This window comes from Bombina bombina, chromosome 1, assembly GCF_027579735.1.
Source record: "Bombina bombina isolate aBomBom1 chromosome 1, aBomBom1.pri, whole genome shotgun sequence".
NCBI classification, from domain to species: Eukaryota; Metazoa; Chordata; class Amphibia; order Anura; family Bombinatoridae; genus Bombina; species Bombina bombina.
Genome location: NC_069499.1, coordinates 1120082829 through 1120097990, shown reverse-complemented (window position 1 = coordinate 1120097990; position 15162 = coordinate 1120082829). Strand labels below are relative to the sequence as shown.

Below are 15162 nucleotides of genomic sequence, written 5' to 3'. Positions count from 1 at the left end.
TAGGAGATTCATATGCTAATTTCTTAGACCTTGAAGGCCGCCTCTAATCTAAATGCATTTTGATAGTTACCACTAGAGGGCATTAGTTCACATGTTTCATATAGATAACATTGAGCTCATGCACGTGAATTTACCATGGTGACAGCTCTGATTGGCTAAAATGCAAGTCTGTCAAAAGAACTGAAATAAGGGGCAGTCTGCTGAGGCTTAGATACTAGGTAATTACAGAGGTAAAACGTGTATAATTATAACTGTGTTGGTTATGCAAAACTGGGGAATTGGTAATTAAGGGATTATCTATCTTTTAAAACAACAATAATTCTGGTGTTGACTGTCCCTTTAAACAATAAATACATTTTATAAGCATAGGCCTCCATTTAACAATGGCAGGGAGGACATCTCCGCCCCTGTCTGCCCGGCATCGCGGCTAGTGGGAAGCAATATGCTGTCCACATTTATCATTGCACAAGCCACTTCTTGTGTAATGTCGTCCCCTGCTCGTGCAAGCAGGGACTGTCAATCAAGTCCAGGCGGATTGAGAAATGCCACTTTAGAGTTGGCGTAGTAGGTTAAAAAGCATTGGTCTGATGATGGTGCTCCAAAGCTGCATTCACAGCTTCTTAAATGGAGCCCATAGTATTTAGGTTATTCCTGCCTGCCTCTAGTCTTGGGTACTGCCATGTTGAAATCTAGCTTTCTTTGCATTCCGTTACGATGTATTTGCACATGTGCAGCATCTCTCCTTCAGATATTTGCAGTAAAACCTAGGTTCCAAAATGGCAGCACCCATAATTAGAAGGAGGTGCATGAAAATTATTTATTGATTAATGTCCCTTTAATTGGCATTTTGGCTGTATCCTCAAGGATCTATGAGCAATGACTTCAACAGCACAACAAAGAGAGGTTAGCAATTGCTGCCAGGTGATTGTTATTACCATGATGATCACTTGACAGGTATGAAGACATGAAACACCTTATTTAAATAGTGAAATCACCTCTTTCAAATGAGGATTTTAATATTGGCCTTTTTAGCATTGCCAGAACGGTGAATTTGGTAGAAAACTAATTAGATAAACATTTAGAAAAGATTATGCTCAATCTCATAGTTAGTTAGAACCAGTAGTGCAAAACGTGCATTATATTGTCTATTTAGCATTGCAGGTGTTGTTGAAATGTTTCCCTTGTTGTGCGTTTGAGAAGCTGTCTTGAAATACTAGACAAACGTGTTAAACTAGAAGCAAACTAAGTAAACACAATTTAAACAGCACCAATATTGCAATTTGATTTCAATTTTCCTCGGACAGAAACAATGCCTGGAGCTGGCATGATAATCGTTGAGGTCTGTGCAATATGCTGCTTCATTTGAACTCTATAGGGCATATTTATCAAGCTCCATATGGAGATTGAAGCAGCGGATAACTTGTCCGCCTGCTCTGAGGCAGCGGACAGAAGTCAACCCGATCGAATACGATCGGGTTGATTGACACCCCCTGCTAGCGGCCGATTGGTTCACAAGAACTGCTGGTGCAATGATAAATGCCGACAGCGTATGCTGTCTGCATTTATCGATGTGCCGCGGGCATGATACGCTACCTCGTATCCGCTCATGTCCGCTCGTTCATTGATACATATGCCCCAATAACTTTATTTGGAAAGCAACTCAAATGCAGATGGAAGTACAGCCATTGTCTTGTACCGGTGCAAAGTCTGAGACGCTTGCCCACAATCCCAGTGATGACACAGGCCTAGGTGCTTTAAACCCAGTTCAGAGCAACATATTTACGGGGTAGCAGGTATGACATAGGTTTACCAGGCAGAGCAAAGTGTAGAAGTTGTCTTGGCACAAAACACAACAAAATACTGCAGGTACAGTTGACATTTCTATATGATGTAAATGATGACATTTGCACATACAATGTAAATAACATCACATTATATCTTTTACACTACAGATGAACGGTGTTTTGGCTGTAAGTCTGTGTGTAATGTGTTTTGTGTATAAAAGCATGCAGAGCTGGAATTACACTACATTGGGTGCTGTATAAAATGTTGGTACTTTCATATTTCAACATTCTTCAGCGTCAAACCCATAAGTCCCTTCTCAATACCAAAGTCTCAAAGACAGACATATTAGCCAACATTAACCACACTACATAACCATGCAGAATGCATTCTAGACACTAGCCTATCTAATATGAACAAATATTATTATTTTCATAAAAACAGGTTACATTTAAAAATTGCTTTTACGCTACAGATGGAGGATACAATTTAAAACAACTTTCCAATTTACCTTTGTTACCAAATTTGCTTAATTTTCCTTTGTTTAAGGAGCAGCAATGAACTACTGGGAGCTAGCTGAGCACAAAGGGAAAGCTAATGACACCAATCAGCAGCTACCTTCCAATGGCATTGCTGCTTCTGAGCCTACCTAGGTGTGCTTTTTAACAAAGGATACCAAGGGAACAAATCAAATTAGATAGTGCAAGTAAACTGGAAAATTGTTTAAAATCGCATGCTCTATCTGAATCATGAAAGTTAAATTTTGAAATGAATGTCCCTTTAAAGTGAATGTAAATTTTGATGCTAATGTGCCCGGTTTTAAAAAATTTGATTAAAAACAGGGGCACTTTAATTCATCAAAATTTATATTATATACTTACCTTTTAATCTTGACAGCCGATCCAGCTTCCTCCTCCCGTCGCAAAGCCTCTTCCTGGGTCTAAAATGAGGAATCCGCCTTCCTCCAATCACAGCGTTGAATCAGACACTGATTCCCCCAAGGGGGAAAGACGTGATTGGAGGATGACCTATCCATCATTTCTGACATCAGAAATGGCTTGCGATGACCGGAAGAAGCTGGAGCTCCTGTCAAGTTTAAAAGGTAAGTATTATTTCACAACATGAGTGAAATGTAAATTTTGATGAATTAAAGTGCCCCTGTTTTTAATCGAATTTTTAAAAAACGGGCACTTTAGCATAAAAATTTACATTCACTTTAAGATAAAAACTACCCAGAAATTGAATTTTATGTGCAAATGATACTCATCAGGTGACAGAAAACAATTCTCATAGTTGGCTAACAGGGAGAAGCCTCTACAAGTTTAAAAAAAAAAAAAAAGTAGGTTTACTAAGAATATTAAGAATTGCTCATTGACAACTCCCACAGAAAATGTTGGTATTGATTATTTTTTTTAAAGCATTGCAATGCATTTTGAAACATTCTATTTTACATTGATCGAAAACAGATATTTGAGTATCATGTCCCTTTATATGCTTGGATCTTTTGACATAAAGTTTTATTAAATGTTTATTATAAAATATAAGGGATATTCAGTTAGATTACGAGTTTTGATCGCTATAGGGAAAATAATGAATGCAACAAAAGTGGCGTTATTTAATCCCCTACAGCGCTGCCATTACAAGTTTTAAAAAACAAGGCATGTGTGTGCGATATGGGGTTTTTAAGCTCCAAACCGCACCAAAAACAAGCGCTGATTTGACGTGCTCGTGCACGCTTTCCCCATAGACATCAATGGGGAGAGCGGGTCAGAAAAAAACACCTGCGATCGCAGAAAGAAAAGCTCCGTAACGCAGCCCCATTGATGTCTATGGGGAAAAAGAAAATACGGTTAAAACCTAACATCCTAACATAAACCCCACGTCTAAACACCCCTAATCTGCCACCCCCGACATCGCTGACGCCTGCCTACAGTTATTAACCCCTAATCTGCCGCTCCTGATATCGCCGCCACCTAAATAAAGGTATTCACCCCTATTCCACCGCACCCCAACATCTCCCACACTATAATAAATATATTAACCCCTATTCTGCCGCTCCCCGACATCGCTGCAACTAAATAAAGCTATAGATCCCTAAACCTCTGGCCTCCCACATCACTACCATTAAATAAACCTATTAACCCCTAAACCGCCAGCCCCCCACATTGCAACAACCTAAATTAAACTATTAAGCCCTAACCCTGACGTAACCCTAATGTAACCCTAACCCTATCACCCCCTAACTTTAACATAATTAAAATAGAGCTAAATTAAACTTACAGTTATTAACTAAATAAACCTATTAACCCCTAAACCGCCAGTCCCCACATCGCAACAACCTAAATTAAACTATATTAACCCCTAAACCCTAACCCTAATCCTAACGTAACCCTAACACCCCCTAACTTTAACATAATTAAAATATAGCTAAATTAAACTTACAATTATTAACTAAATAATACCTATTTAAAACTAAATACATACTTACCTGTAAAATAAATAATAGTTATATTGTAACTAGCTTAGGTTTTTTTTTTATTTCACAGGTACGTTTGTATTTATTTTAACTAGGTAGACTAGTTAGTAAATAATTATTATTAACTATTTACTAACTACCTAGTTAAAATAAATACAAAATTACCTGTCAAATAAAACCTAAGCTACCTTACACTAAAACCTAAAATTACAAAAAAAAAACAAAAAAAACTACCATTACAAAAATAAAAAAAACCTACCATTACAAAAAAACAAACGAAATTATATAGGCCTTTGAAAAAGCCAAATTTACTGGCGAAACGCGTTAGGGGGGTTGCACGGGACGATGGGGTCCCAACTGTTATTTTAAACATCAGAGAAATGTTGGTTTAGAAACAACAATAATTACTGTTAATTTATCAGTCACTGCGAAGTTATAGGGGTTAGCAATGGAAGCCGTTGTCAATTAAATAGATCTGTTAACCAATAACATTAGACGAAAATAGCTTTAGACATTTGGGTGGAGGTCAAACTGCAGATTTGCGGAGTTGGGTGGTTGTTAAAACTGCAGATTTGCAGAGCTATAAAATAAGCCTACTAACATTTGTTATTCTATTACAGTCAACAAAATAATGTGTGTACATGATCAAATTCGAACGACTAAGATAATTTTGGTTTAAAAATAGAATATGTTAATAATATAAGCCTTATGAGCCAACGATTGGTAACATGTAACAGCCTCCGATACAAGAGGGGATAGATAAACGGAGCCTTGAAATATATAGCAACATAGTTGCGCAATTAGGTTGTTAGTATGTGACAAGCTACAAAAGCATAGTCCATGCCGAAAAGCAAAATACTCAGATAATTTTGAAAATAATTTTGGTGAATTTTGGTTGCAAACTAAAATAGGATCACAAAGAGGAAATTTAACAATAGAAGCCGTTAAAAGCCAATAACACTTGATAATATAAACAACCAGAGATATGCGGGGTGCTTGTTAACGGCATATCAAATACATAGAAACAAAGCTATGAAATTAAATGATAAAATAATTTCAAATTACCACATGTGACCTATGAGTACAATTCTCAATACCGGTCAGTAAAATAACTACTGACATTTTTTGATGGTATAAATACAATGGACCAGTACAAAGTAACCACTAAGCACCAAGCACAAACACACATTTCCATAGTGGCCTGTCCCTTTAGGGATAGGTGAACAGAGAATTTTAAGACATCTGGAATATTATACAGAAACATAGTGGACATATAATCCAAACTCAAACCTAAACTTACTCCAAGAACATTTATCCATATATATTATAAGGGAAGGGTCTCATATGTAGAATAAATAATGAATAATCATACAATGTAATATTATCCAAACTAACCAGACCCTAAGTTTAAACACCTATGAATTATATGAGTCAAACAGATGACATAAATTATTTAACTCACCACTGGGATAAAAAATTAACCAACTAAGGAAAATAATTTTCTGAGTGAACTTTTAACACATGCACACAACCTATATACAAATTGACAAAACAACCCCATGTATGAAATCAACAAAGTATCAATATTACAATATTATGATGGCTATAAACGTCTAAACCACTTCTTATATAGAATCCACGAGGTATCAAGATTACACTATATTGATATCTTTGCTAAGACTAATACAACAGCTATGCTAACTGGTATCTATAGACCATTTTAGGACTAATAAATCTCCATTTATTATCATTATAAGTATTGAAACTTGTACAATGTTACAAGAAATAATTGAAATTCAATTTAGTGAATAATAAGTCCTAGTGCTATTAGTCCAAAACAATAGCTAATATTATTACTGCTACAGAAACTGATAAATGTATACAATTAATTGTATCACTATATTGTCTCTATCATACGAAAATGAATAGAACAAGGCCAAACAGTACTAATTAAAGAGACAAGATACACCATAATAGCCACATTGCTCATTGCACATTGATTTTAATATAGTATGTTATTTACCCATCTTTTAAAAGAATCAATAAAGGTTATATTTTAATTGTTTCTCTTTTTTCTGCCCTTATATTAGTCTGGGCAAAGAGTGCTACACAAGCATTTTCTTTTTGTGGAATTTAGTTCCATAAATCTTCTGGATAATTGAGATTAATGCTAGCACTACCACTCCTCTAACTTGTGAAACATTAGAATTAGGGTAAATATATACCTTTGAAATACAATGAGACACTAAGAGGAGCTTGCCTTTATGGTGCCCTAGTCAAATTTGGTGTGTCTAAATATTTAAATAGTGTTTGCGATGTGGGTGGCAGTTTAGGGGTTAATAACTTTAGTATAGTGGTGACTATGTTGGGGAGCGGCGGAATAGGGGTTAATACATTTTCTTAGTGGCGGCGATATCAGGAGCGGCAGATTAGGGGTTAATACATTTAATTTAGTGTTTGCGATGCGAGAGGGTCTCGGTTTAGGGGTTAATAAGTAGTTTATGGGTGTTAGTGTACTTTGTAGCAGTTTAGTTATGAGTTTTATGTTACAGATTTGTAGCGTAAAACTGATAACTACTGACTTTAGATGGCGTTATGGATCTTGTCGCTTTAGAGTGTAACGCTCGCCTTTTAGGCTCACCGCAAAACTCGTAATACCGGCGCTATGGGAATCCCATGAAAAAACGTAATTTTACGAGTGCGGTACTGACATTGCGTTACAGGCTAAAAGGCTTGCGGTACACCTATACCAACGAAATGGCTGCCGTGCTGTTTTAACGCTGAAAATACCATATTTTCAGTGTTAAAAGACAAACGCACAAACTTGTAATCTAGCTGATTGTTAATTGCACATAATAAATTTATATGTAGGCATATTTAGCAGTAATCATCAATACTGATCATGTCCGCCCGCACATTAGTAAATCGGCTCTATTGTATTAAGACTGGGCCAAACTAAGGCCTAGATTTAGAGTTTGGCGGTAGCCGTGAAAACCAGCGTTAGAGGCTCCTAACGCTGGTTTTAGGCTACCGCCGGTATTTGGAGTCAGTCAGGAAAGGGTCTAACGCTCACTTTTCAGCCGCGACTTTTCCATACCGCAGATCCCCTTACGTCAATTGCGTATCCTATCTTTTCAATGGGATCTTTCTAACTCCGGTATTTAGAGTCGTGTCTGAAGTGAGCGTTAGAAATCTAACGACAAAACTCCAGCCGCAGAAAAAAGTCGGTAGTTAAGAGCTTTCTGGGCTAACGCCGGTTCATAAAGCTCTTAACTACTGTGCTCTAAAGTACACTAACAGCCATAAACTACCTATGTACCCCTAAACCGAGGTCCCCCCACATCGCCGCCACTCGATTAAATTTTTTTAACCCCTAATCTGCCGACCGCCACCTACGTTATACTTATGTACCCCTAATCTGCTGCCCCTAACACCGCCGAACCCTATATTATATTTATTAACCCCTAACCTGCCCCCCACAACGTCGCCGCCAGCTACCTACAATAATTAACCCCTAATCTGCCGACCTCCACCTACGTTATACTTATGTACCCCTAATCTGCTGCCCCTAACACCGCCGACCCCTATATTATATTTATTAACCCCTAATCTGCCCCCCTCAACGTCGCCTCCACCTGCCTACACTTATTAATCCCTAATCTGCCGAGCGGACCGCACCGCTACTATAATAAAGTTATTAACCCCTAATCCGCCTCACTCCCGCCTCAATAACCCTATAATAAATAGTATTAACCCCTAATCTGCCCTCCCTAACATCGCCGACACCTAACTTCAATTATTAACCCCTAATCTGCCGACCGTATCTCGCCGCTACTGTAATAAATGGATTAACCCCTAAAGCTAAGTCTAACCCTAACCCTAACACCCCCCTAAATTAAATATAATTTAAATCTAACGAAATAAATTAACTATTATTAAATAAATTATTCCTATTTAAAGCTAAATACTTACCTGTAAAATAAACCCTAATATAGCTACAATATAAATTATAATTATATTATAGCTATTTTAGGATTTATATTTATTTTACAGGTAACTTTGTATTTATTTTAACCAGGTACAATAGCTATTAAATAGTTAAGAACTATTTAATAGCTAAAATAGTTAAAATAATTACAAATTTACCTGTAAAATAAATCCTAACCTAAGTTACAATTAAACCTAACACTACACTATCAATAAATTAATTAAATACAATATCTACAAATAAATACAATTAAATAAACTGACTAAAGTACAAAAAATAAAAAAGAACTAAGTTACAAAAAATAAAAAAATATTTACAAACATTAGAAAAATATTACAACAATTTTAAACTAATTACACCTACTCTAAGCCCCCTAATAAAATAACAAAGCCCCCCAAAATAAAAAAATGCCCTACCCTATTCTAAATTACAAAAGTTCAAAGCTCTTTTACCTTACCAGCCCTGAACAGGGCCCTTTGCGGGGCATGCCCCAAGAAATTCAGCTCTTTTGCCTGTAAAAAAACACATACAATACCCCCCCCCAACATTACAACCCACCACCCACATAACCCTAATCTAACCCAAACCCCCCTTAAATAAACCTAACACTAAGCCCCTGAAGATCTTCCTACCTTATCTTCACCTCACCGGGTATCACCGATCCGTCCTGGCTCCAAAATCTTCATCCAAGCCCAAGCGGGGGCTAGACATCCATCATCCGACGGCTGAAGAAGTCCAGAAGAGGGTCCAAAGTCTTCATCCTATCCGGGAAGAAGAGTAGATCCGGACCGGCAACCATCTTCTTCCAAGCGGCATCTTCTATCTTCATCCGATGAGGACCGGCTCCATCGTGAAGACCTCCAGCGCGGACCCATCTTCTTCCGACGACGTCCAACTGAAGAATGACGGTTCCTTTAAGGGACGTCATCCAAGATGGCGTCCCTCGAATTCCGATTGGCTGATAGGATTCTATCAGCCAATCGGAATTAAGGTAGGAAAATTCTGATTGGCTGATGGAATCAGCCAATCAGAATCAAGTTCAATCCGATTGGCTGATCCGATCAGCCAATCAGATTGAGCTTGCATTCTATTGGCTGATCGGAACAGCCAATAGAATGCGAGCTCAATCTGATTGGCTGATCGGATCAGCCAATCGGATTGAACTTGATTCTGATTGGCTGATTCCATCAGCCAATCAGAATTTTCCTACCTTGATACCCGATGAGGTGAAGATAAGGTAGGAAGATCTTCAGGGGCTTAGTGTTAGGTTTATTTAAGGGGGGTTTGGGTTAGATTAGGGGTATGTGGGTGGTGGGTTGTAATGTTGGGGGGGGGTATTGTATGTGTTTTTTTACAGGCAAAAGAGCTGAATTTCTTGGGGCATGCCCCGCAAAGGGCCCTGTTCAGGGCTGGTAAGGTAAAAGAGCTTTGAACTTTTGTAATTTAGAATAGGGTAGGGCATTTTTTTATTTTGGGGGGCTTTGTTATTTTATTAGGTGGCTTAGAGTAGGTGTAATTAGTTTAAAATTGTTGTAATATTTTTCTAATGTTTGTAAATATTTTTTTATTTTTTGTAACTTAGTTCTTTTTTATTTTTTGTACTTTAGTTAGTTTATTTAATTGTATTTATTTGTAGATATTGTATTTAATTAATTTATTGATAGTGTAGTGTTAGGTTTAATTGTAACTTAGGTTAGGATTTATTTTACAGGTAAATTTGTAATTATTTTAACTATTTTAGCTATTAAATAGTTCTTAACTATTTAATAGCTATTGTAGCTGGTTAAAATAAATACAAAGTTACCTGTAAAATAAATATAAATCCTAAAATAGCTATAATATAATTATAATTTATATTGTAGCTATATTAGGATTTATTTTACAGGTAAGTATTTAGCTTTAAATAGGAATAATTTATTTAATAAGAGTTAATTAATTTCGTTAGATTTAAATTATATTTAACTTAGGGGGGTGTTAGTGTTAGGGTTAGACTTAGCTTTAGGGGTTAATACATTTATTAGAATAGCGGTGAGCTCCAGTCGGCAGATTAGGGGTTAATGTTTGAAGTTAGGTGTCGGCGATGTTAGGGAGGGCAGATTAGGGGTTAATACTATTTATTATAGGGTTAGTGAGGCGGATTAGGGGTTAATAACTTTATTATAATAGTGGTGCGGTCCGCTCGGCAGATTAGGGGTTAATAAGTGTAGGCAGGTGGAGGCGACATTGTGGGGGGCAGATTAGGGGTTAATAAATATAATATAGGGGTCGGCGGTGTTAGGGGCAGCAGATTAGGGGTACATAGGGATAATGTAAGTAGCGGCGGTTTACGGAGCGGCAGATTAGCGGTTAATAATAATATGCAGGGGTCAGCAATAGCGGGGGCGGCAGATTAGGGGTTAATAAGTGTAAGGTTAGGGGTGTTTAGACTTGGGGTATATGTTAGAGTGTTAGGTGCAGACGTAGGAAGTGTTTCCCCATAGCAAACAATGGGGCTGCGTTAGGAGCTGAACGCGGCTATTTTGCAGGTGTTAGGTTTTTTTTCAGCTCAAACAGCCCCATTGTTTTCTATGGGGGAATCGTGCACGAGCACGTTTTTGAAGCTGGCCGAGTCCGTAAGCAACTCTGGTATCGAGAGTTGCAGTGGCGGTAAATATGCTCTACGCTCCCTTTTTGGAGCCTAACGCAGCCATTCTGTGAACTCTCAATACCAGAGGTATTTAAAAGGTGCGGCCAGAAAAAAGCCAGCATTAGCTACGCGGGTCGTTACCGACAAAACTCTAAATCTAGGCCTAAGACATTTATATTAATGAATCATACAGGTGAATGGACCGACAGTATAATGTGATCATGAAGTATAGTAATAAAACACCACTCTATCATGTCCCTTTTTTTCAAAGCCCACTTTCTTTTCTGGTGCATGTAAGCAAATGATATTCAAGCACAGATGCACATATTCTATCTTCTTCTGCCGAGCATCATATCTCTAATCAGAACAAGCAAGTATGACCCCTTCTGAGTATACGCAGCTGCCTACTTTGCCTTCTCACAAATTCAGTCCAACACTAATTTCATGAATTTTATACTGAAGTAGACAATATTCTTCTTCAGCTACTCTGTATATACCTACTGTATGTAACAATTATTTAAATTTCACATTTTATTTACTTGTATAGAATTCCAAACTTACAAAATGCATTAAAACATAATACTTAAAATCCATGTTTTTTTACACTGCTAAGAAAACATAAGCCCCAGTGAGTGTATGAATTTGTTCAACTTTCATTTGTCTTTAAATATGACCCCAGAAGAAATCACAGATGTAACAAGATACTTCAAGACATATCTGCTCGTGTACAGCACAATCTCAGGAAGCAATTTTCTCAGGAAATATCTGTTAATGACTGCGTGTATGACTACATATGCCTAACAACTTCCTGTATTGCTGGCAAGACGCTAAACTCTGGTTTCTGCTGTTTAATGGGACAATCCTTATTCTGTAAACGCATCTGATGTGTGACAGTAATGACTAATAATCTCTATATCCATTGCACACAACCCCTCTTATTACTGAATAACAAATGGTTTAAGGGTGCAGTAAAATAGTCCTGTTTGATTTTCTTTTTATTCAAAACACAGATACTCAAAATCTGTTCTTGTGCAATGGTTTTCAAAAGCAAAAAGATCATTAAAATGCATGCATATTTACATGCACACAGACTACCCAGCATTCCTTGGGAAGGGGAGACTGGTGTTTAAATAATCCATAAAAAAAAGGAAAACTTTATGCTACAGGTGCCAAGTGACCACAAGGGTATTTCCCACACACAGTGTATTTCCCAATATTTTCTAGTAGAAAGTTTAACAAATGTCAACTAAAAACAGAAAAAATATATACAAAAACACTATCAGACGCAAAATAAAAATATATATATTGGCATGATTTGGGGCACATAAATAAACTAGTAACCATCCCCATTACTGCCGTAGCTCTAACAAAATGGCCGTCAGGCATTTTCATGCACCTAACCTGGACATAACAGTACCTCTTATATAATGTAATAGTTGTAATTGGGACAATACACAGGAATCCCCAGTGATTTGAAGCAATTGCTGTTATATAAAACAAGAGACTAGGCAGTGCCGACTCTTTAACAACGTAAATAGTCACCAGGCATTTCATAAGGCTGTTTTACTAGGAAGAATGTGAAAAATAAAATATATGTTTTACATTTGGGCACTTGTAGTACCATATGTTTTTGAAAATGGGTGGGTAATTTAACAAGATTTAAAGGTATTTTGGTGCTGCTTGCGTTTTCTCCTCTTATGTTCTTAACTTTTCATTGTTGCATTCATCCAGCACCTTACACCATTGGTGGAGATTATTTTGTTGGTAACAGGTGTGGTGCATTATAATCAGCTGGTGCACATGTGCAGAGCTACCTAACCTGCAGCCTGACATCACTGGCTGTAATAGTACTAATCGTGCACATTATATTTTGTATACAAGACATCAGGCCAGATTACAAGTGGTGCGCTAAAGGATTTTTTTCGCTCGTACGCTAACTGCAAATTTTTATGTGGGTGGGTAAAGTAAAAATTGAGTGCACAAGCAAACCCGATGCGCATTAACTTCAGGACCTCTTCTCCTCAGAGTTCAATGGAGCGCGCTGTTAGAAATAACCTAACACTTATCATTCACGCTATCCCGGCACACATTAGACCAACTGCGCTAAACCAAAGGTCGTTATGCATATTTTACATTCTATTATTTTTTTTTAAATTTCTTTATTATACATTGCCATCATAAAATACAATAAGAAAGAATCAAGACGTTCATCGTAACATAGGACTTAATACACAGAATTGGTACCTTCTCGGAATGAGCCTGGTTAAAGAATAATCATCCGATTGCTTTAACACCAAGAAAAACACAAAAATAAAAACTGCAAGTTTAAATGTATTTCCGTGCTGGAGAAACAATAAACGATTAATTTAAATGAAATTAAGTGGCAATGTATTTTTTTCCCTTATAAGTCTAATAATAAATAATAAAAAAATAAAAAAAACAACTGAAAAAAAAAAAAGAGAAAATGAGGAAAGGAAGGAGGGAACTCCGGGCCCGCAAGGATCTACCTTATGAGTTGTAGCACCTACTTTTGTAATTTTATGGTATATCTCTACAATTTCTTATCTAAGAGCCAGGGAAAACTTGTAACAGGACTAGCTCTGCGAAGCTGATAGAGGAGACACATGGAGACAGAATCCGCTGCAGAAGTTGTAATGGGTAAGTCTTGATGATAGGTGCCCACTCCACCAAAAATATCTTAATTCTTTTCTCTGAAGCCTGGGATAAATGAAAAGACTCATATATAATTTGGGATTGTTTCCCTTTAAGAATTAACCCTAGGCTGGGAGCACACTTAGCCATCCAGGATTTGAAAATATTATATCTGACAATAAGTATGATAGTGTTTAAGATCCGAGTTTTCAAGTCTGTCCTGGGATTAAGTACCAAAAAGACTATATCTTCCAGGGAAAACAAGTAAACCCCATTATAGAGTCTATTGAACCAATATTGAATTTTCTGCCAGAGTTGTTTTATTTTGGGGCAGTGCCATATCATATGCGCGAGATCTGCTTTACCATATAAACAACGCGGGCAATCAGCTCCTTTAAGAGGATAGAATTTAGCTAACCTAAGAGGAGATAAATAGAATTTATTCATTAATTTGAGATGAGATTCTTTCCAGCTTACCGAAATGGGGTAACTGGCTACCATCTCAAGACTATGGGAAATCTTCTCCTGATCAATTGTAGGGAATTTTACATTCTAATGCTCTTCACATAGAAGAAACTGTTTCTTTTATTTTTAAATATATTTCTATACCTATATATCTATATGAATATATACAGTATAGATATATATATATATACAGTTATATATAAAGAAATGTGTGTGTGTATATGTAATTACATGTGTTTATATGTCTCTATATTTGTATATACACTTGTGCATATACCAATGTTCCCTCTAAGGTGCGCGGCACCGGAGGGATGTAGAAATGTATTTCTTTTTTTCTCAAACTGAACCGCAAGTCTGCTGTCACACTAAGCTGGAAGAAGCCCCTCCCCTAAAGGAGTGAAAAGCGTGTTGTACTGGTGGGCCCTTCAGTGGGGGTTTTCAATGATGGGTTGATTTCTGAACAAACGTTGTTCCCACAGTACTATGAAAAAGTGATTGGGTGCAGAATATTATTTCTTTGAAGTCCGGTGAACCCAAGTATAGGAAACTAGACCTTGAAGTAAGCAGCAAACATAATTCATTATTTAGAATACGATTACTAGTAACTAAATTGGATTGGATCAGATTAAACCTCGGAGCTCCCATATTATTAAACTTAATTGTGTGGGATATATATATATATATATATATATATATATATATATATATATATAGAGAGAGAGAGAGAGAGATAGACAGACAGACAGACAGACAGACAGACAGATAGATAGATAGATAGATAGAATGGCTGCTGTATTTATATTATAGAAGACTTTATGTATTAAATATTTATAATACATTTGTCAATGAATTCTCAAGCTTCTTATAAATTATGACCTAACTATTGATGTATTGTGGTGCCGTTCTGATAAAGGTATTTGATTTTTTCAGAAAAAGTGAGAAGTAAAAAATAACCTATAAATTATATATTTGTTGTGTTAATAAATAAATTGTTTAGTTTTAACAATACTGTTTCCAAAAACCTCCCTGTTAGACACTAGCTTGTTGTACTGTTGATGTATTTCTCCCTTCATTTTTCTAATTTTAAGTATATATATATACAGGGAGTGCAGAATTATTAGGCAAATGAGTATTTTGACCACATCATCCTCTTTATGCATGTTGTCTTACTCC

At 36.7% G+C, this 15162-nt stretch overlaps 1 protein-coding gene across 1 annotated transcript in view; it reads right to left on the bottom strand.

Annotated features, from left to right (window-relative positions):
* The window catches only part of ERBB2 (erb-b2 receptor tyrosine kinase 2), a 202807-nt gene that overhangs the window by 118064 nt on the left and 69581 nt on the right, over window positions 1-15162 (bottom strand). The window lies entirely within an intron of this gene.